The sequence below is a fragment of the Hylobates moloch genome, unplaced genomic scaffold, assembly GCF_009828535.3.
Source record: "Hylobates moloch isolate HMO894 unplaced genomic scaffold, HMol_V3 SCAFFOLD_11, whole genome shotgun sequence".
Taxonomy (NCBI): Eukaryota; Metazoa; Chordata; class Mammalia; order Primates; family Hylobatidae; genus Hylobates; species Hylobates moloch.
In genome coordinates this window covers 85155841-85179020 of record NW_026652286.1, presented here as the reverse complement: position 1 = coordinate 85179020, position 23180 = coordinate 85155841, and the positions used below count along the sequence as shown (strand labels likewise).

Below are 23180 nucleotides of genomic sequence, written 5' to 3'. Positions count from 1 at the left end.
GGATGGTACTGCTGCATGGCCTGTCTGGCTCCTGAGAGTGATGTGTTCTCCCTCTCATCTGCTAGATGGGCGCCAGACACAGAAGGCAGGAGAGCTGCTCTGCTGGGAGCCGAGGTTGCAGTGAGGGGAGAAGTCTGTTACTGCCTAGGGTGAGAAATCACATCAATAATAAACACATCGCATGTCCCCCTTCCAATTTGCAAAGCACTAATACCCTATATTTTTTTCACTTAGCCTCACAAAATCATGCTCATTTTACAAAAAAAAAAAAAAAGGAAATGGATGCAATGAAAGAGCTACTACCATTTATTGAATGTTGAGTATGTGCTAATCACTGGACAAGGAATCTTGTGCCTTTGTGATTAGCACATACAAGGATCTTATAAATGTAATCACCTCAATTCCTCTGTGAAGTGTGTTTTTTTTACCTCTAGAAGGACTTAAGGTTCAGAGAGGGTAAGAGACTTGCCCAAAGACCGCAGCTACCAGGTGACAGATCAGAATTCAAATGCAGGATGGCAAGATGCTTACTAGCAGATCATTTTAAACGCGTATGCCTGGCACGCAGTAAGCACTCCGTAAGTAGTGTCGTCTGCTACCATCGGTGTTCTTAGAAAGGCTCTGGCCCAACCCTATCCTAGAATCATCACTCCATTGCAGGCTTGACACTGGAACCAACTCTTTGCTCTGGAGTTAGGTTAAATCATTGCTGGCTTCAGGCCCTTCTCCATTAAAAAAGGCACCCGTGGAGATAATGAATGCACTGAATTTCTACCAATCATCACGCCTTGCTGTCAATCAGAAGGAATATCCCACAGGAAGGCTAGGACTCGGCATTCCTCTCTACCTATCACATGATTTGATGAGCACAAGGTGCTGTGGTTTGATGTATAGAGTCTGCCTTTCTTAAAGGAGCCCTGATTGTGGACTAGAGGGGCCTATGTGACATGATTCCCCTGAGGCCAGCGTGGCAGAGGGCAGGATGGCTATCTCTCTACTGCGGCTACCGCTGCCTTTGGAGCTTTCTCAGCAATCCCCGGTGTCCAATGATTGAACAAATGTACACAAACACAGCAGAGCCTGCTCTTGCCGGAAACAGACTCAAAGCTACAGCGACCGGGTCCAGAAAAGTTCCCCCAGGCCAGCTCAACTCCCACCAGCAGGGGTCACACCTGAGCAGCCAGAAGGGTGGGGGCCCGGAGAGTCTGGCCTACCAACCAGCAAACCTTTGTATGCTGCGGGTGAGGCCCATACTCAGTCAGCACATGGAAGGGGAACTGGAGGAGGACATTAAGCTGAGAGGAGGTCCTGGTGGGCTGGGGCCAACTCCCCAGGAGCAGAGGAAGCAGCCAGCAGCCTGGATGGGCAGAGGCAAGACCAGGGTAAGCTACACTACAAATTGTGCCTCTGCAGGTGGCTGCCAATGCCACCTTAATGAGGTGTCTCAGACAACCAGAGGCAGCTGTTCACCTGATGGCCCTTCCCAGCTAATGGCAGGAGGCTATGTCACTTCTCCTGGAATGCCACCCCGGTCAGATGGCCAGATGGAAGCTGAAGCAGCCCTGAGTCAGTCCTGGAACTAGAGCCCCGACAGCGAGCACTGAACAAGGCCATGCCCTGTCCCAGCTGAAAGAGTGGAGAGGGCCAGTTCCATAGCCATTTGGGTTCTGATTTTTTTATTCTTTCCCTCTGGAATAAGAGTCAAAAGACCTTCCTCAGCAAGGGATCTGGTAGGAACGAGGGTGAATGTCACAGGCTGGGTTTGGATGCTTTTGTGGTATCTCAGAGCCTGAGCATGAGACATATCTGAAAAAAAAATCTTGAATAAAACATGGAAAACGAAGTCCACCTTCCAGAGTTTTTCTCATAGCTGGAAGTTGGGGCATCTGTAGCAGCTGACTTCATTTTCCCCTTAGCATCTGAGGTCCTCACAGCAGGCAGACCCAGCTAGACTTCAGATGACTCCATCCACAGGGGAACAGGATTCAAATCGCCTCCTGATAACCTCTCGGGACATTATTTTCCCCCTTCTGGTTAATTTCTACTTCAGTGTTAAGCAGAGACCTTTCTTCCCTCTCGGCTACTATCCCATTTATTAGTTTAATTTAGAAAAGGACTCTTTAAAGTACTCCATTGAAATGATTATCCTGGCCTGAGCCACACCCACAGTGGGTGGTTTGTGTTGCTCTGAGGCCATGAGGCTGGCACTGGCTCCCCAGTGAGTGATGGGGACACACCCTGTGGCCCAGGGCTAGAGGACAAGGGCTGGAGCACAGTGCCCTGCACCTAGCTCCTTGATGAGTCAGAGCCCAGTTAGGCTGTGTGCAAGGGGAACAAGATGGGTGCACCCACAGATAGGGGGCTGAGGTGGGAGATGGTAGGCACAGGAGCTGACCCCAGGCAGGACCGAGACCTGAGCTTACAGGTGCAGGGCAATCCCCAGGATGCCTTGCTGCCCTCAGTCTCCAAAGGAGATGGAAATCCCCACCTGTGCTTAGCATTCCCCTACCTCTGCGGCAAGGAGTCCTGCTCCCTGACGGTGACCACTTGGTCCCTGGCCCTGACTCTGCCCCAGGGCAAAGTACAGAAAGGTCTGTTGAGAGTCAGCAGGTGAGGTCGGAAGAGGTAGGCTTTGAGGCAGACAGAATGAATCCAATTCAGACCCCCACTCACTGTCTAGGTGACCGTGGGCAAGTGAGTTAATTTCTTTATGACTTACTTTCTTCCTCTGAAAGCTGGAGATAATGATAGCTACCTCGAAGTATTTTGTAAGGAGAGTGTATGAGTGCAGGAAGAATGGCCAGAGAGGAGCCTGTCAAGTAGGTGCTCAATAAAAGTCCTTTTCCGCTTCCCTTTCCATCTGAGTAGGGCCGGGGGAGAGGGCCCAGAGCTCAGCCTCTCAGCATTTGCTGCCAGCCCTATTGGTACCTGATGCTCTTTCTCTGAGCCTGCTACTTCAGGGGACATGATCCACAGGGAGACAGAGCCCCAAACCTGAAACAAGGCCAGCCTAAACAGAAGCTGGACAGATGCTGGGTATTCACTGGGCACAACCCCCGGAGGCCACGTAAGGAAGTACCCACAAGCACCCACATTTGCATGGTGTTCTATAAACCTCAAAGCATCTTTGCCTATGTTTCAGCATTTTTGCCTAATACCACCCTTTGAGGTAGATAGAGCAGGTATGCTCTGTATCTTTCTCATTTTACAGATGAGAAACCCAAGATTTCAGCAGTTTCTATAACTTGCCCAAGGTCACAGAGCTAGTGAGATGCAGATTTGTGGTTCAAACTGACTTCTTCTGGCCTCCAGTCCAGTACCCTTTCCACCACGCCCTGTTAACAAGCATCTTTCCACTGAAGCTTCTCCTGAGGCTGAGGAGGAGATAAGATTCTGTTCAAGGTTAACCACAGCCTCTGAGTTGGGAGGACTGGGGTAGGGGCTGACCTCTCCGGACTGGATTGTTGATTTAGTGCTAGCTTGACCCCTTCAATTAGCTGCTGGACAGATCCAGGCCCAGGAGAGACGAACGGCAGGGCTTAATGGAAATAGAGATGCTGGTGATGATATGAACAATCTGAATTATGGTCTCAATTTGCACAGAGCCTGATAGATTTGCAATAATTCCAAACCAGGTCAAGTGTCTATGTCTCCTCTTTTTGCTGATCTCACACAAGGTATCTCCATTTGTCAGCCTCTGACTCCCTCTCTCCCAGAAGCTGCCCGCCCCCTCTGCCCCGCTGCTTTTGCAAAGTTTTCTGAGTTCCTTCTGCAGTACTCTGACCCGAGGGCACCTCTACAGCTGGGCCCAGAGGGACTGAAGCTGCTACTAGCATGGCACAGTCCTGGGAGCTTTAAGGACACCCACAGAGACAGATGGTGCACACCGAGGTAAGAAAAGGGTCAGCTCTCCATCATCCCAAGGCCTCATGCTGTGGTCATTTTTGTTTGTTTGTTTTGAGATGGAGTTTCACTCTCATTGCCCAGGCTGGAGTGCAATGGCGCGATCTCGGCTCACTGCAACCTCTGCATCCTGGGTTCAAGTGATTCTTCTGCCTCAGCCTCCCAAGTAGGTGGGATTACAGGCACCTGTCACCATGCCCGGCTAATTTTTTGTATTTTTAGTAGAGACGGGGTTTCACCATGTTGGCCAGGCTGGTCTCAAACTCCTGACCTCAGGTAATCCACCTGCCTCAGCCTCCCAAAGTGCTGGGATTACAGGTGTGAGTCACTGCACCGGGCCCTGTGATTGTTTTTAAGACAAGGGGTTGGCATAATTTGATATCTTAGGGGATCATCTTGTGATGTAAAATTGCCAAAATTAATGGATGCAGAGATACAGTTGCAATATAGTCCTCCTAGTACCAGGAACTAGGACAGCAGAGGCCTGAAGCAGATGCCAGACCCTCCTCCAGGCCAAACCAGGGATAACTGACCTATTCCACAGCTCATGAGCATTCTTAGACCTGGGCACTGACATCAGCTACACTGTATGGCACCCCAGGCAAGCCTGTTCACAGTTCTGCTCCTTCCTTCTTAACCCTTGGTATGAATTAGTCCATACAGATTGCTAGATAATCCACAATTGTTGGATAAGCATCAGCTATAAACCTGGCTCTGGGATGGGTGCTGTGGGATAAAGAAGACTTGAAAAAAAATAACTATTACTATCATTAATGAACACTTATTATATGCCAGGTATTGTGCTAAATATATTACATACATTATCTCTTCCTTTCTCATATTTTTACCTTAAAAGGTAAGGTCTATTATCATCTCCATTGTATAAAGAAACAGAGGCCCAGAGAAGTTAAGTAACTTGCTAAAGATGACATAACTGATAAGAGGAAGAGATGCAATTTGCACTCAAATTTGTCTTGGTCTCAAAATATGCTCCTGACCACTAAGGAAAGATACCATCCCAACCTTGAGGAGCCTAAAATCTAATAGGAAAGAAAAAAACACAATACACAAGGAACACAAGGATAATGAAGCAAAACAGCAAGGAAGATGCTACTCTGTGCTGCGTAGATGAGAGACACTTGGCCTTGAGAACTGTGAGAGAGCAGCATGGGTCAAATCAATGAAGAAATATTTGAGTAAGCCTTGGAGTGTGGGAGGACTGAAGCAGGGAAAGAAAATGTATCTAGTGAACAGAGTAGAGTGGAGAGGCCCCAGCAGGAACTTGGGGCATGGGAGGAAGAAAGCCTAGAGAGAACACTTAGAGCCACATTAGGAAGGACCTTGAGTGCTGGGATAAGGAATATAAAATTGGTGTCTTGGACAATGCAGAAGAGCCTTCAGCTGAGAGAACATAGGGGCACGACTGCATCACAGTGTGGGCAGCAAAGAGCTCTTGCCCCACCTGGGAGACACAACCTTCCTGGCACTCAACACCCGCACTGAGCAGCCACTGCAGTAATCTATAAGACAGAATGTGGAGACTCGTGAATAAGACGACCCATTAACAATCCCCACCTTCTGGGTGTCAGAAGATTAAAACAGAGAAAGACAAGAGAGGAGACAGAAGGACAGAGTGGGACTAAAAGCAGAAAGATGACATGAGCCAAGCCCTGAGCCCTGGGGAAAGCTGGGGGACACCCATGGCCATGAAGCTATCTGAAAACCTACAGGTGAGATCACCAGAATGCACCCTGGGGCCAAAGACTCCCAAACTGGGGAGCTGGGGAAACTGCTTTGTACAGCATCGTGACCCAGCTCACTCCTGAGCAGTGGGCTCTGTAAGAGCCGAAAGACTCTCTTCTCGTGGAAGCTAAGATTGGTAGTAGCCAAGCCAGCTGGAGTGTCTGTTCAGCTACCACAAAGGGCAAGGCTGGTGGAAGTGGGAGCTATGTTTTCACAGCTCCAGTTCCCCTCTAGCAGGGCCTGTGGGTGGCAGCGGCATGCTGAACAGCAGGTGTGGCTGGCTGGCTGCTCCAGACCATCAGCCTTGACCGACCCAAACAGGAAATATCATCCATTGGGTCTGCAGCAATGGGTGGTGAGCCCCACATGCTATCTGTCCCACCAGACACAACTGTGCCTTATAGAGAAAGAGCAGCTGACATGTTCTCTATGGGAAAGGTACAAGTAGGACCTGGAGATGGGGTGGGAAGAGATGACAGGACTTAAACTAGCCCCAGCCTAGTAGAGGTCAAGCACTAGAGAAAGTCACCTTTAAATCATTCCTTGGAGGGATCTGAAAGTCATGGTTGACTTCCTGACAAGAAGAGTCTGGTGAAACTCTTGGAAATCATTAGTTCAACACTTTACAATTGACAAGGTCTTTTACTTACATTATTCCACCTAGTTGCCACTATAACCCTTTGAAGTAGACAAAAGAGATATCACTCTCCGCATTTTACAAATGAAAAAAAAAAAAGAGGAGGATCAGAGAGGGCTGTGTCTTGCCCAAGGTTGCGCAGCTCAAGAGTAGGATTGCAGGGATTCATTCCTAGGTTCTTCTCTTCATAGCCCTTGTTTCTTTATTAAACCCTGTTGCCTACTCTACAGTGACTGTCGGACTTGAAGAAGGCAAGACCTATCCTAAAAAATAAGAACCTTAACTGGTCACTCATCTTGCACAGAAATAGTTCGTTTAAACTGTTTAGTTTCATAATGGGTTACCCTGTTAATATCCCAGGAAGGAGGAGGTGCACATGAACTGAGGAGAAGGTAAACTAAGATCCATTAAGTCTATTGAATAGGCTGGGTGTTATAATAAATACCTTTATTTAACATTCATTATTTATTCATCCATACATTCTACAATTACATTCCTGAAAGTTAGGCACTATCCCAGAGGGACACGATGAAAACACAGAAGACATGACCCTGTCCTCATAAAATGTAAATTCTAATAAGGATTATAGGAAACAAACAACCAAAAAAACCTTTCTGCATTATGCTAATGAAACAAAGAAATAAAAGACTAAGGTAGACAATGGAAAGAGAGTATGTTCTTTAGATACTATAGTTAGAGAAGGCCTCTGTGAGAAGCTCTCATTGGAAAGAAACCATGGAAGATCATTTCAGGCTGATCATCTGGAGCAGTAGGCCACACCCAGAGGAGGAAGAATCTATAGTGTTTAAATAAAGTCAGATTCACTGGAACAAACAGAATTGGGAACCCCATTCCTAAAGGGGTGAAAGTAAGGACAGATGGCATAGTATTGTGTTAGGCAGGGGAAAGAGCTGGGTTTACTCACACTGCATTAAAGGATTTTATACAACTAGGTGGCATGATCTAACAGATATTTTAGGAAGGTCATTTGTATTGCTGTTTGGGGAATACAAAGGGTAAAGTTGAAACAGGAAGCCTAGTTAGAAGAGTATTTCAATCATTCTGTTGGAAAGTGATGGCAGCGTGGATTGGGGAAGGCAGTAGAAAATGGGAAATGAATGCAGAATCTATTTTGGAGGTATAATTGACAGAATGTGCTGTTGGATTAGAAAGGTAGGAGTTAGAGAAAGGAAAGAATCGAGAACAATTTCTAGAGTTCTAATTTAGGTACTTGGATGAGTGGCAGTGACATTTATTGAGACAGAGCAGGCAAGGCAAGAGAGGTTTTGAGTGAAGAGGTGGGAGGGAAGAGTTCTCTTTTGGATGTATTAACTCAAGATGTCAGTGGGACATTCCAGAGGAGATGTGAAGTAGATATTTGGATATGGAAGTCTGGAGTTCAGATGATAGGGCTGGGCTAGAGAGACAAATCTGACAATTGTCAGTACCTACGTGGCATTTTAAAGTCACGGGAATGAGAATACCTAGAAAGAGAATGTAAAGAAGGGAAAGGAGGTCTCATGATCTAGCCTCAAGGAAGTCCAGCATTTGGAGGAGGAGAACCCAACAAAGAAAACTAGAAGTGGATCATGGGGTAGAAAAAGAAAACAAACACAGGAGCCAAGAAGTCACAGCATCCACAAAGAGTTTCATGTTTCAAGAAGGAAATATAAACACGTGTCAAATTCTGCTGAGAAGTCAAGAGGAGGACTGATTTGGCCACTGGAAAGTCATCAGTGACCTTTAGAAAAGCAGTTTCAGTAGAGTGTGCAAGCAGCCAGATGGGAATGAATTGAGTTGTAAACATGAGGTATGAGACCAAGGCAAACAACTCCCTCCCCTACACACCAAAAAAAAAAAAAAAAAAAGAAAGAAAGAAAAGGAAAAGAAAAAAAAGGAAACACTGGGTGAATTGCACAGGGTTGAGAGAAGGTTACTATGTTCTTGATGTTTCATAAGTCAGGAGATGCTAGAACATGTTTCTGTGATGCAAATGATTCAGTAGAGTGGAAGAAATTAATGACACAGTAGAGACAGGGGATAACCAAGAAATACAATCTTTAAGAATGTAGGAGGAGGCAGAACCAGAGCATCTGAGAATTGACTTTTAATAGGGAAGAAATCTTCTCTCCATTATAATGAGAGGAGGAAATTGTTGCTGATGCAGGTGGATTTGCAGGATCAATAGGGAATTAGCATCCAGTAGCTTCTATTTCTTCAGAAAGGATTGAGGTCACCCATGGAGAATGAGTGCTGATAAGGGAATGTGGAATTTGAAGAGGGAGGAAAAGATATGAAATGATTATGTTGGGAAATGAAGAATAAGTCTATTAGAACACAGTAGAGTTGCCAGGCAGCTATGAGTCCCCAACTGAAATGTGTCATCATGAATTAATTTCTTTTAAAAAACACTTTGTTTTGTGGCTTTCTGCATTAGTGTTCGGCTGCTCAAGAACAGGCATGGAGAAGGAAGTTGCACTTAGAAGCCCAACAGGAGTTTTGCAAGACAAATTTTAATGAAAGGAGAGAAGAGCACAGAAACTGAAGGTATTTGTTAATGAATTGTAATTAAAAATTATAGAATTTGAGCTGGACTAGGAAAGAAGTAAAGTTAAGCAGGTGCTGGTGGAAAATGAGGAATGAGTGGGGTCAAAGTATTAAGGGTCTCCAAGAAGTCAAAGTTTTGTAAAAGAGGAGGTATCAGTGCAAGAAAGGTAGAACAATTGGTAGGTTGGAAAATGATGTGTCTGAAATTGAGATTTGCAAAGTGGTGTAGTTTCTATTGCCTACAAGACAGAGTATGGTCATAGGAATGAGGAGGACCACAGAAAAAAACATGGCTGGACATAAGAAGGTCAAGAAGAAGAGGGGCCAGGGTGTTGAATGGCTCATCCCTCTACTTAGCTTATGCTTTGTTTAGATGCGAGTGGAAGATGTGTACATACCTTCACACGAATCCACCATCTTTCCAAGATGTAAATGCCTCACCTGAGTTAAGAAGCATCCATATGACCTGTTTCAGCATTACTCAAACTTGTTATTTGTGGCTAAACAACGCTCAGGCATGGTGCTGTTTATGGAGCATCATGAAATATGGACATATTAAACTTAAAATAGCTCAACATAAAATTTTTTTACAATATCAGATACCATCTAAAACTAGATTTTCGCTTCCATAAGTGGGGTATCTAGTATCAAAGGCTTAAGAGAATGAATTAAACTAGAGAAATTCTATCCACTCACTTACTGCTTTCCAAGTACTAGGAAAAAGACACCCATCCCCTGTCTCTCATTCTTCCCTTGAGAATGATGTATACCTGATGCTCTGCCTAAATGGGTCTCCAGGGCTCTGAGAGGAAGGGGAGGGACTCCTGGCCTAGGAGAGGGAGGAGTTGAGGGGCTCCACCCCCAGAGACTTGGTAATAAACGGAGCTAGAGCTTCTTCCGCTTGGTGCTCTAGGAAGGGAATCTAAGGAGGGATTCTGAACAACAGGCTGGCCCCATCCACATTTCTAGGTAGATCACATGAGAGCTTCAGGTAATTGCCTCATCTTACCTGGCACACGTTTGCTAATTTTATTACACAGCTTCTTTCTGTTAACTAGTGGTTTTTAAATATCTTAAAGTAGATCCAGGCCATCCTGGCCAACATGGTGAAACCCCGTCTCTACTAAAAATACAAAAATTAAGTGGGTGTGGTGGTACACACCTATAGTCCCAGCTACTCAGGAGGCTGAGGCAGGAGAATCGCTTGAACCAGGGAGTCAGAGGTTGCAGTGAGCTGAGATCACACCACTGCACTCCAGCCTGGGGACAGAATGAGACCCTGTCTCAAAAAAAAAAAAAAAAAAAAAGTCTGAAAGTGAGAAACATTTATATGCTTCAGAAAGAGTAAGGAAACAGGGAGCCAGACCACATCCTCCTCCTGAGATCATTTTAGAGGGTGCTGGGTGGAGGATGACTTCAGTGGACTCATGTCAATCATTTACAGTCTCTTGGTCCACTCCAGTGGTTTATCTGAGCTGAACACTCTGAAACACGAAGACGTGAAGCAATTTAAAAAGAAGTCCATTTATTGCACAGATGGACCAAAAAGTAAGATGGAAAAGGCACCAGTCTCCCAGGCTATGCTGTCTATTCTGGGCCCCTGAGTAAATAAAAGACTCACACTGACCTGATGTAAGAGGCCGATGGGGACCAGAGAAGCACTTGATCCCACGTGTTCATTCTGTCAAGTTTAGACAAGCCTAACACCAGATGAGTCTAGCCACCCAAGCACATGATCTGGATCTGGGCCTTTTCTATGCCCCTTCCTCAAACTCCAACTACTATTTTACTTCTTGGGATGCTCAGTAGACCAAAACATTCATCTGTTGGGTCACATGAGCCACAGAACATTGTTTTGAGCTCACGGTACACGTGGAGCCATTATCTGAACCTTGAACAATGGAAAGGCCTTCACTTCTGTCTTTTCCCAAGGGGTAAAAAATGTCTACAGAAAAGATCTCCATGCATAGAATGCACAAAGTGAAACATCTTCACTTTGCTCGTCTTAACCACCAAAGTAAGATAATCACAACAATAATTAGAATTTTTAAATATCCTCTACTTAGAGAAGGAAACCCCCAAGATGTAAAATCAGCTGTGGCAGCTATTGAAAAGGGACAAAAAGCAAGCTACCTCCCAGGAGTCTTTGAGAAGAAAGGAAAGCCATCTGAAAGGGTGCTTCACCAGCAGGAGGCTTCTTGGCAATAATGGTGATGATAATTTGTGGGATGTATATACCTGAGACTTAGGAAAAGTAGCAGATAGCAAACCTAAAAAGAAATGTCTTCCTCAACCCTCACAAAGAGATTATTATCATTTGATGATTCTCATTGTCTAAATTCTCCTTAAGGGAGCCAAGGGAATTGAATGTCTAAAACTTGAAAAAAGGGTTAGAAATCTAGAAAAAGCTTAGACAGTGATGAGAGTTGGGATAAATAGGGAAGGGGCTCTTTGTCCCCCCTAGTGGATCAGAGCTCACTGCTATTATGAGGAAGAAAAAGAAGATCATCTTCCTTGTAATTTTACTTGTGGGTTTCCTGCTTCTTGTCTCAAGCTTTGTCTAAAATCCTTCTCCGTACCCTTTCCAATATTCCAGTACAGGCACCTTTAAAGACGCCACTGATTTTACCATGAGACGAGAGTATTACAGTCGTGTTCAGGTTGTATAGGTTTAGTTGTATCTGCCTCACTTTCTGCTCAGGCCTCTGGTTTGGGCTTTAAATTGACTGACATTGGGACTCATACACATTTTAGAGGGTACCTTGGCAGTAAGTATTTTTTTAAAAAACCTCTACATGAGTGCATTCACTTGGACTCAGCAAGTCCTGTTCTAGGAATTCATCCTAGGGAAGGGATTAGACATGTGGCAAAAGATTACACAGCTAGGATGTTTGGCTCAGCACTGTTTATAATCATGAAAACTGGGAAATAGATTCAATGTCCAGCAATAGGGAGTCGGTCAAATAGTGTGACACAGTCAAAATGTGAACCCCTAAAAATAATGATGTAGAGAAGTATTTACTAACTTAGACGTTGATTCGCAATGTATTTTAAATGGAAAAAGACCGCAAATATTATTCAAAACCATACTATTTTTGTAAAATCTACATATATGAATAAAAAAGATAAACATTAAGGTGTGTATTAGTGGAATGGTGAGTTATTAATGTTTTGAAGGAAACCAAAATATTTCTCTCTAAAATGCTGAAGACTGTTGAGCTAAAAAAGGTTGAAATGCAGGGCATGCTTTGCTCCTCCTCTCTGCCTTCCCCACCCACAGGTAGGCCCCTTCCCTACATTTGCTTATCAGCTCAGAAGCAGAGCTCAGAGACAGCAGCCGCCAGAGGATCTGGGAGCTGACTTCACTCTTACCGTAAATCTACCTTCCCACATTTTCCTGCCTTTTGGAAGCCTGAAGATACTCTCCTCTTTGTCTTGTCATTGAATAGAATTTATGGCTCCTTGTTAAAATGCTATTTAAGCAAAGCGTCTAAGGCCACTGCCTTGAGAAAGAGTTTTGAACTGAGGCCTCTTCTGTGTGGTGGGTACAGCACATGTTAATAAACTTCTGCTTGTTTTTCTTTTGTTAGTCTGACTTTTGTTTTCAGGAGAGTATCTCAACTTAGAACCAAAAAAGATAAAGAAAAGAAATTATGTTTTCTTCCCCTACAGTTTATAGTTTGTTTCCTGCTTTATCTGTATTTTCTAATTTTTTATAGTGAACAAGTATTGCTTTTGTAGTAAAGAAATCATCTTAATTAGGCTTTCCTTAAAAAATTAAAGATACATTTCTAAGGCAAAATGTATCCCTCCCTCTCATTGCCATTTTCCCTCATAGAAGCAACATCTATTACTAGTTTCTTGGATAACTTCAATGACACTGTGCATGTCATAAGGACAGGAGGCAGAGAAATTCTAGGCAGAAAAGGGCAGGTCCCCAACAAAACCCCACCCTCAAGCCTGAAACCATGGCCCAAAGTGAGAACTGACATCCCTGTTTGCCTGCTCGAATGTTGCCTTTTCCTAAACCACTCATGGCTCCCCCCGCCCCCCATCCTGTGCCTATAAAAACCTCAGACACAGCTGGCAGAGAGGAGAAGCAGCTGGACATTGGGGACTATGGCTGGACGTTAGAGAGAAGCAGCTTGACTGCAGAGGGACAGCTTGATGGCATAACTGTGGAGAATAATCTGGCTGAAGATGGCTGGAGTTCAGGAGATTTCCTTCCCGCCCCTTTTCAGCTCCCCTTTTAGCTGAGAGCCACTTTCATTAGCAATAAAATCCCCAGCATTTACCATCCTTCAATTTGTTTGTGCAATCTCATTTTTCCTGGACATTGGAAGAGCTCAGAAGCCAAGTGTGCAAATATAAAAGGGCCAACTGAACTGTTAACACTTAAGCTGTCCACGGATGGCAGAGCTAAAAGAGCACTGTAACATGCCCTCTAGGGATTTAGGGGTCATGGACACCCCACTAGATGCTGCTGCTGGGCCCGCACAGAGTTTGCTCCTGCCAGTGCCCAAAAACATTCTCCCAAGCTCCTGCACCTGCTCATCTGCACGCTCCCTTCCACGAAGGGTGGAACACAGTGTGTTTGGGTGAGTGGAGTTCACCCCTGCCGGTGTGGAAGTGGCCTGCTGGTTCCAGTGCTTGTGCACTCCAGTTCCCACCATGTTCACTCATGCCCTCCCTCCCACGAGGAGTTGAATGCCGCACGCTAAGTACACAAGGTACCCATGTCACAAGTCTTACAAAGGGGTCAGGGAAATATCCTGTGTCACCTGTACACATCAGTGAAAAAGAAAAATTTATTTTTCAAAACCATATTAAATTAAACCTGAAATCAGAGGGTCAGGAAGGGCTGGTTGTTGTGGAAGGAAATGTATCCTGGGGTACTTTTCAACTGCCTCTGACATGTGGGGCTGGTACCAGGCTGAAGTGAGCAAGGCACTTGACTTGGGCACAAAATGTAAGAGGGTGCCAAATACTCAGTAATCAAGGCAAAGAATATGTTAATACAATATTTTAAGAGTCAAAATCAATGCAAGTACTTTATGAAGAACAAAATCAAGACAGGACCATATTAATATCTGTCATTTATTTTCCCTTTCACCGCAGGCTTCAATATGGCTCCATGTGGCACTATCACTGTCAGTGGCAAGAAATCAAGTGATAAGAAGAGAGAATGATGGGGGTGGGGCAGGAGAGAAAGGGATCTGACCTACACTGACTGTTTACTCTGTGTCAGGACTGTGGTTGACACTTTCTAAACATTATTGATAGCAGGTTGAACCCATCTATCCCGCTCATGATGGTTCCCTCTGGATGGAGGAAGCTCTCCAGAGTAACACTCTGACCTTCTCTCCTCCATCCCTGACCCCTCCACAAGGAGATGGAGTCAGTTACCTGACTGATGGGTGGGTTTGGGAGAAGAATTGTGCATATACAGCCCCATCCCTTCCTCCCTCTTCCTGGTGGGATGTTTCTGCCTACAGAAATATTCAGGAGCCACCTTGAGTCAACGATGACCTCACTTTCTTGGGGAATTGGCTCCCTCTGTTAAGAGGGAAGGCCCCTTTCAGCCACGTACATACTGTATACACTTGATCTTCTGGTCATAGCACATTAGACCAGGGTGGACACCTGACCAAGCTAGACCAACTAGAGTCTCTCTTTATGGACTCTGGAATTATGATCTAAAGAGAGCTAATTTGGTATGTGTGGAATTAGGCCAAAGAGAGATGCAGTTCAGTCTGTGGCTGGCTAAGCTGTTAACAGTGAATCTAGGAGCTGGGAGACAGCCACCTTTCACTCACTATGGGGCAGGAGGTGGTCACTGATAAGGTGGTCTGCAACAAAGCAGACATGAAGATGGAGACAAGAAACAGTGGCAGGGTCCCTGTGATTCTCAGGTCCTGATTCCAGACCCTTCAGAAGCTGTGTTCCTGCCGTTGGCCTCCATGAGATGCTCCTGTGTACCTAAAATAAGGCTCCTTTTCCAAGCATAAGCTGGCTCAAATTGGTGTCTGTTACTTGCGCCTGAAGAGTCCTGACCACTACAATCATCTGTGTTAATATCGTTATTATTCTCACCCACAGTCATTTCATGCAAGATCCCCCAGACTCATTAGTCTGCTAGATTGCTCTCCTGTGCTCTTTCATGACATTCCATAGAGTTTTTCGTCCTTTGGATGACTTAATTCCTCCCCCTACCACTGACTCTTGTGGGTGCAACTGGCTGGGGCTGGCATCACGAACAGCAAAATAATTTTTCAAGACAGTTGTAGGCAAAGAAAGGCAGATTTATTAGACAAAGGACAAAGATAACGTTATAAGAAAGCAGTGGGCAGCACAGCAGAGAACGGACTGTCTGCCAAGAGGCACTGGCTGGAGGGATATTTTATAGGGTCATGCTGGAGGGTCTACATGCAGACAAAGTCATGCCGCTGGGGCTACATGCTGAGCAAAGTATTTGAGAACAGGATGTGGGGCTAGCAGGTTGTTTGTGATTAACAGTCTCTCAGAACAATTGTTCTTCCCTACCTGGGGCCCCTTCCAGAAGGCAAGAAGAGTAGGTTCTCTACCACAGGAAAAGGAATAATGTCTAGCTCTAGAGTAAAGTAAGCACTAGTTCTATGACCCTCATAAAGTCATAACCTCTCATTTTTCCTACCTTCTAATGTTAAGAGTTCTACATCAATCATTCAAAGTGTATTCTTTGGAACCCAAGGTTTCAAAAGAGATGTCCCAGAGGCAGTGGTGTGCTGGACCCAGCTGATACTAGCTGCTAAAAGCCAGTTGCTCCATTTTTGAAAATTTTGCTCTCCTGTTCTTAATTGAAGTCATTATAAAAAATTAAATTACAGGCATATAAACTTCTAATTAAATTATATTAAAAACAAAGGTAATAAGTACTCAGAATTTACCACTCAATTAATTTACTGCATCAAATTCTTAATACCCTTGAGGTTGTTTACAACAATTGTGGGTTTGGCAAAATAACTATATAATGGTACGTATAATTCTGAGCAGCAGTCCCAACTCTACCTTCAGCCTTGCCACATCAGTAGCTTAAAGCAGTGGAAATATTCACACCACGGAAATCTGAAAATGCGACAAATCACGGCTCCCCAACCCAGAGCCAGTTGTTAAATATTTACTAGCAAACCACAGCCCAAGGCCAGAGAGGGTGTGATGGTGGGGGGGTGGTGGAGTTGGTGTGGGCGCGGGGGGGAAGCCCTAAAAAGAGACCACAGAACTGCAAATGCCCCAGGGCCATTCCACCGCCCCACCCCCACCCACTTCAATCACAACAGGATGTGGGTTTTTTTTTTTTTTTTGAGACGGAATCTCGCTCTGTCGCCCAGGCTGGAGTGCAGTGGCGCAATCTCGGCTCACTGCAAGCTCCGCCTCCCGGGTTCACGCCATTCTCCTGCCTCAGCCTCTCCGAGTAGCTGGGACTACAGGCGCCCGCCACCATGCCTGGCTAATTTTTTGTATTTTTAGTAGAGACGGGGTTTCACCGTGGTCTCGATCTCCTGACCTCGTGATCCGCCCGCCTCAGCCTCCCAAAGTGCTGGGATTACAAGTGTGAGCCACCGCGCCCTGCCTGTTAGTTTTATATCCTGGGCTTCCATGTGAGCTTTTGTTTAATAAGGGACTTCTGCTTTAAAAGAAAAATATTTTCAAACTCCTGCATTACAAGATTTATAAGGCCCCTTCTCACCTTTTCATTGTTTCCTTCATGCATTTCATTTAACATTTACTGATGCTTACATTTTATGGTGTAGACAGGGTAACAGCTTGTTTGAAGTCAATTTTGATATTAGTGTTCTACCCTCTTCCCAAGAAAAGAGAAAGAAGGTAGAATTACCATGGATTGAGTTCTGTAGTTTAGATGCTATCATTCTCATCATCATTCTCATCTTTCATGAGTAGCATTTAGATGCTAGTCATTCTCATCACACCCACAGAAAAGGAAAACGAGATTGAGAAAGTTCAGAGACCTGGCCAAGGTACACACAGGGAGCAAGTGGCACATCTTCCCCATGCCTCCTCCTGCACTCCTCACTAGACCTTGGACATTACTTCAGCAAACATTTATTGACCATTTTTCATGTGCCTGACACTGTTCTAGGTGCTCGACGGACATGGGTGAATTCCTAAAGAGAAACAAATCCAAATCAAATCAAGGAAGGAGAATAGGGTCTGGAAGGCAGGAAACCTAAGCATTTCCTAGAACTAAATCAAATGGAAACACTTCAGCTATGACAGGAAATATCCTCTTCATTTACATAGGGCATACACCATGGAAACCTACAGAGGGTTTTTAAACCCCCAAAAAATCTGTAACGGGGCTCTTGAGCCCCCATGCTCAGGCCCACTCCCATCCTGAGGAGCATACTTTCATTTTCACTAAATCTCTGCTTTTGTTGCTTCATTCTTTCCTTGCTTTGTGTGTTTTGCCCAATTCTTTGCTCAAGATGCCAAGAACCTGGACACCCTCCACTGGTAACAAAATGTTAGTATAGATTTGTTAGGATTAGACCAAGGAAAGCATCCTTTTTTTAGTTCTGGCTTAGCCTCAGGCAACCAAAGAGCTGTGTCTCAAGCTTATTTGATCCTCTCTTTCATTCATTTGGAACCACATCCCCACTGACTTCCACACTGAGTGCAGAAGAAAGCAGGACAGAAGAGGATGCACCAGAATGAGGCATGAACTTGTGAAAAAGTCATCATTAATAATAAAGTATGCACAGCATTTTGCTAACTCTGTGCACAAATCGATAGTCTCAACGTCTTCCCAGCCTGCTGAATTTTCCTAACTCCTTCCAGGCTACAGATGCGGGCAAACTGCCATACTGTAAACCTTCTCTCTCCTGTGGGTCTCATTTTTGCCCTGACCAGAACCTAGGAAGGCCTTATCCCAACTGAGGAGGGCTAGCTGATGACTGTCACTTGGGATTTGCTAAATCAGATGGTTTTTTAATAAAATGACATTGAGTTCCTTTGGTCTGTGATAATGCAAGAAAGCACAAATCAACAGTTTCTATTCCCATGTTCTAAGTAGCTGGAGCTGGGTAGCAGTTGTCAGTGTCTGCTGGGTGTGCAGAGCTGTGCAAGCCCCTGCAGAGAGAGAGACAGAAAAGACCCAAATGTCATGTGAGGACTGGGTGAGGAACCCAGACTACTAGCTCCCTCTCCAATGCTCTTTCCCAGATTGCTCATCGCTTCCGATTGCGGTCGGCAACAGTTGCAGGGCTCCTCTCTGTAGCATTCATCCAAGTAGGGAAAGGCCTTGAGCGTTCTGCTGTGCATCCCCTCGGAGCCTCCAGCCAGCTCCAGACGCTTCCCCAATTTTTGCTGCTTTCACCCATTTTCTCCCCTACCACCACTCACTCTGATTTGAAGGCTCCTGAAAGTCAAGACAGGATACACAGTGTGTGGCTCTGCCCTCCAGGTATTCATTGTTACATCTTTAGGAGTGTGAAGTTTCGTTATGAATTCATCCACACCTACCTGCCCACTTTATCCCCTTCTCTTCTCCCGGGCTCCTGAGACTTAAGCAAAGCTCTCTGTTCCTAGGACAGTTGACTTGGCAGAAACACACACCCTGTAAGCTCTTTTGAGGAAGGCAATGGAGAGTAAGTGGGTATTAGTCAGTGTTCTCCAGAGAAACAGACCAATAGGGTATAGATATAGAGAGAGATACAGAGAGAGATTTATTTTAAGAAACTGACTCACACAATTCAGGTGGCTATAAAGTCCATAGTTGTAGGGCTGGTTAGTAGCCTGAAGACATAGATAAAAGCTGAGGTTGCAGCCTGAGCCTGAATTCCTCCAGGCAGCAGCAGGTTGGAACCTCAGGAAGGTTTCTGTGTTGCAATCTTGAGACCAAATTGCTTCCTCTTCCAGAAGCCTCAGTCTTTGCCCTTAAGGCCTGTCTGTCAGCTGATGAGATGACACCCACCCACATTGTGGAAGATAATCTGCTTTATTCAAAGTCTGCTGATTTAAATGTTACTCACATCTGAAAACTTCCCTCACAGCAATATCTAGATGGTATTTGACTGCACAACTGAGCCTAGTCAAGTTGACACATAAAATTGACCATCACAAAAGTGTTCTCACTTCAGAGGCCCTCTGCCCTCTGGCCCTTAGAGTGGAGTAAAATGGATTTCTCCACCCTAGCATTTGGAAGAAGGGATTTAGGAACAATACCCTTAATTATCATGAAATATAAAGGAGCTTTGCCATGTAATGCAAAACAGGAGGAGGAAAATTTTCACGAGAAATAAAGATGAAATTAAGTTGCTAAGAATATAATTTCCCAAGTGAAGGTTGTGGAAGGAAGTTAATCCCTATTGTAGGGAGACATGTTTAACTTAGAAGACATTAGCAGGGAAGAACAAGCCATTAATCAAAATGGACCTTCTTCTCCCAACACCTCCACCACAAGCACGTTATTCCCATTCGTGGGCCCAGAATTCACCCTTCCTTCTCCATCTACCTGTGGAACCCGTAGCTACAGAGGCCAGGGTCCATCCTTCCCATACAGAGCCAGTAGAAAGCAGGCCAAAGTGAAAAGCTACTAACCTGAAGTGTACACTGTGTGGACTCACTCAGAATCCCAGACTCAACATTATTTTAAGCTGAAGATATTTGAGATTCAACAGATACAGAAAGAAGACTTCTCAGAGCTTCCCTTATCTGACTCAACAGAGATACTTCTGAGAAATGAGAACTGCCATAAATTCCCTCTTTGGGGCAAGTCTATTCCCAGGAGAGAAACCAAGAATGAATCTACCATAAATCTCCTGTCCGGGGGAGTTGTATAGCCATAAAGAAGACAGAAAGACCACTCACACCTGCATAAACAAACATTATCTTAAACTTTACCTCCTATTTGTTCTCCTAAAAACCCATTTGTCTTTCCTAAAGAAATCTATTTGTCCTTCCCATAGAAGCCTTTGCTCTCCCTACCTTTTCTCCTAAATTAGGTATATAAGCTCCAAATTCTAACCATCCCTTTGAGTTACACATCACTGAGTACTTATCACTGAGTGCCCATGTGTACACATTTTGTGTGCATAAATAAGCTCTTTCTTTTCTCTTGCTGATCTGTCTTTTGTCAGTTTAATTTGCCCATCCCCAGGTACACGACATAAGAAGGTATAGAAAAAGCTTTTCCTCCCCTACAATACCAAGACTGAAACCTACCCAAAGAAAAGGAAGTGCTAAATAAACATGGGCTTTGCTCTTTCTTTAGGAAGAGGTAATGTCAAGGGAGAAAAATAATTGGAAGCAGTACATCAGAGGAAGAAAGGATTAAAAGAAAATAGGGAGGAAAGGAGTAACATTGTGGTCAGGGCTGGAAATCCACTGAAGGCCCAGCAGCATCAGTGTGGAAGATCCCAGAGAGCTTGGCAGCAAGGCTTTGCTCTAAGCGTGGAAATGAGGGAGGTAGACAATTGACCAGGGTAATACCTGAATCCTGAGTAAAAATCTTCTTAAACCATCTTACTGATCCAGTGGATGTACCCTTTAGGAAAAATAGGTGAGGAAATACTTGCAACAGGCAGGAGAGAGAGGATGCCCTCCTTCCCAGCAGAATGGCAGCTCCACGGGTCAGAGAAGCAGCAGCCTGTACCAAATAGCTCAGCTGAAGAAATAGTAAAGCTTATTGCCCAACCTTTTCCTCCGCAGAGGTAGGGGCCAGACGCAGATATTGAAGGACAGAGACAAATGGAGACCACCATATGGGTTACAATCTAACTAGCCAATGGCAGTGACCAAGAGAATTTTATATCAGTCGGGATTCCAACAGAAAACACAGAGCACACTCAAATCAGGACTACTTGAGGAAGCTTTAATGAAAGACTGTTTACAGAGATGTAGGCAGGGCATGGGGGGAAAAGCAGAATGCATTAATCCAGAGGAATAAAGGAAGGGGCAGTAACCAGAACTCAAAAGAAATAAGCTTGCAGAGAGGGCTTCCTTGAGAGGGGCAGTGATCAAGGAAGACCACCAGCCCAAGGAAAGTTTGCAGGAAAGAGGCCAGGGGAATAAACGCCCTGACCCTACATGCCCCTTTTCCTCCAGTTGACCACCTGCGCTCCTCCTTGGCCAAACTCGACAGAAATCTAGAATGCAAGGAACCATTGCTGTGATCCATCAAGTCAGCCCCAGGAAAGAGAGTAGAGCTGAGAAGGCTGGAGAGAGAGAATCTGGAGGAGCAAACGGAAAGTACCTGACTGGGTCATCAACATCCAGGAGAGGGTCCCTGTATGTCACAGATCCTGGGAGGGACAACTAATGCATAACAACAGGTAATGGATCCACAGTCCTTTCTGCCTCCTCCTGATCACAAAACCCACTACACAGATGTAAATGCACCACACACACATGCCCACTACACACAGATATATATATATATATAGATATATATAGATAGATACACATCCACACACATAGGGATACACACACACACATACATACATGGACACACATTGCACATGTGCACAATGCAAACATACATGGATGTACACATAAGCACGCATACATATGTGAACACATGCACACACACACACATACCCACACTTAATCATAGTCTGCACACGTATCACTGCACGCTGCTCACGCTCCTCCAGATCAGTCAGAAATTATAGGAGATAAAACCAACAGAATTTAAACAAAGACAAGAAAGACCTGGAATGATGGGCAGACTTGTCTAATTATTGCTATTTTTAGAACTCATACTGCAAGTGCTAGAAAAGAATGGGGGTGGGGGGTGCTGACCAAAGAGATTGCTTCATTATTGGAAACAGAAGGTAAGTAGGCTGAAGAGGGTGATTGGGAAGTTGAGAACAGGGAGGCAGCTCTTCCCCCTCCCCTCCACCCGCATGTCTCCGTCTCCCATTCCAGGAGCTGAGCACTAGGAGACAGAAGGGCACATAAGACCAGATGATGGAAGCTGACCTGCCTTTCCACTCTGGCTACAGACTTTCTGGATGTGTGACCTCGAATATGTTCCTGAGGGCCACCTCTAGCCTATAAGGTGTCTTTGTGCAAATAGAAGACACCCCTCGGCACAGATAAATAAAGAGAATATTCTGGTTGGATGCAGCACCTCATAGTTCCTGATCTGGCAAACAGTGCATGGCTGAATTTCCACCCTCCCAACAGTGCATTTGTTCAGCATCCCAGCTACCCAACCGCATGCAGCAAGCAGGTGTCACTTCACATCAGTAGACCCCTGCGTGTCCTCTCCATAAGTGAAGATAATATCTGCAAAACAGGGAGATGCAACACAGGAGACAAAATGCAAGGCGAGAACCAATAATTAAAAAAAAAAAAAAAGTCATTCAAGGTCTTAGGGTGCAGACCACCCAGGACAAAGACTGGGAGGAGCATGGGTTCTCTGCCACATGTGAGGGGGCAGGGAAGACCAATTTTGATTGATATCTTAGGGTAGGAAGTTGGAGGATTTAGGGATACCCAGTGACTGAATTCTAGGTTATATCATCAATAACATTAATTTCTTGACATAGAAGCTGACCAGCTCTCAGCATTTCGTAATCATCGCAGAGTGCAGGCTAGGGCCTCTGGGGCCCCAGCCCTGCCAGTTTGTAATTGATGTAGGTTAACTGTATTCCCCAGTTTCCTCATCTGTAGAATCAGGTAAGTGGCGTACTTTTTTCACAGAGGAATTACAAAAATAAAACAAAATAATATCTGTGAAAATGTTTTGTCACTCATGTGGGATCATTTGGATTCTTCTTGTTGCTAGTTGACAAAACGCTATTTTCGATGATCCCTGGGCTTTGTTCCAGCCTCCACCTGGGGTCATTTGCCCAACTTGTTAGGAGCTTCACTATCTGCTCAGGAGGTAGGTTTCCAATGTCTTCTGCACGTGATCCAGGAAAAAGAAGGCTTGTGTTCCAGAAGAAAACTTCAGGTTAGACTTAAGGAAGAACTTCCAGACATTGAATCAGGTGAGTAAACAAGAAAGTGAACTTTGTGCTGGGAGGGAGGGCAAAGGTCTTTCAAAACAGGATTGAACCCCTCATCTATTGAGAGTGATTTAGAAGTATGTTTGGATTGACTCCTGGGACACTCTGAGCCATGGAGATAAGAGCTGTACTTAAGAGCCCCTTCTAGGCTCCTTTCCAGGCTCCAGAGGTTAATGTTTCCATTTAAATGGAAATTGAGCGCAAAATTATTAGCAACTGTTCAAAAGGAACCAAATTACAAGAGGCTGTTCTTTGTACAGTACAAACAGAGCTGCTGCTGGTGTCCTGCACCTTAAATACGAAGGTGAGTCCTGCTGAAGTTGACTCCTCTACCCTCA

At 44.8% G+C, this 23180-nt stretch overlaps 1 long non-coding RNA gene across 1 annotated transcript; it reads left to right on the top strand.

The window, feature by feature from the left end:
• The first annotated feature begins 1256 nt into the window (after window positions 1-1256).
• On the top strand, window positions 1257-22573 carry LOC116477436 (uncharacterized). The gene is made up of 4 exons (XR_004250456.1): window positions 1257-1382; window positions 3695-3891; window positions 8721-8830; window positions 20933-22573. It is a non-coding gene; the product is annotated as an uncharacterized LOC116477436 (long non-coding RNA).
• Window positions 22574-23180: the final 607 nt, after the last annotated feature.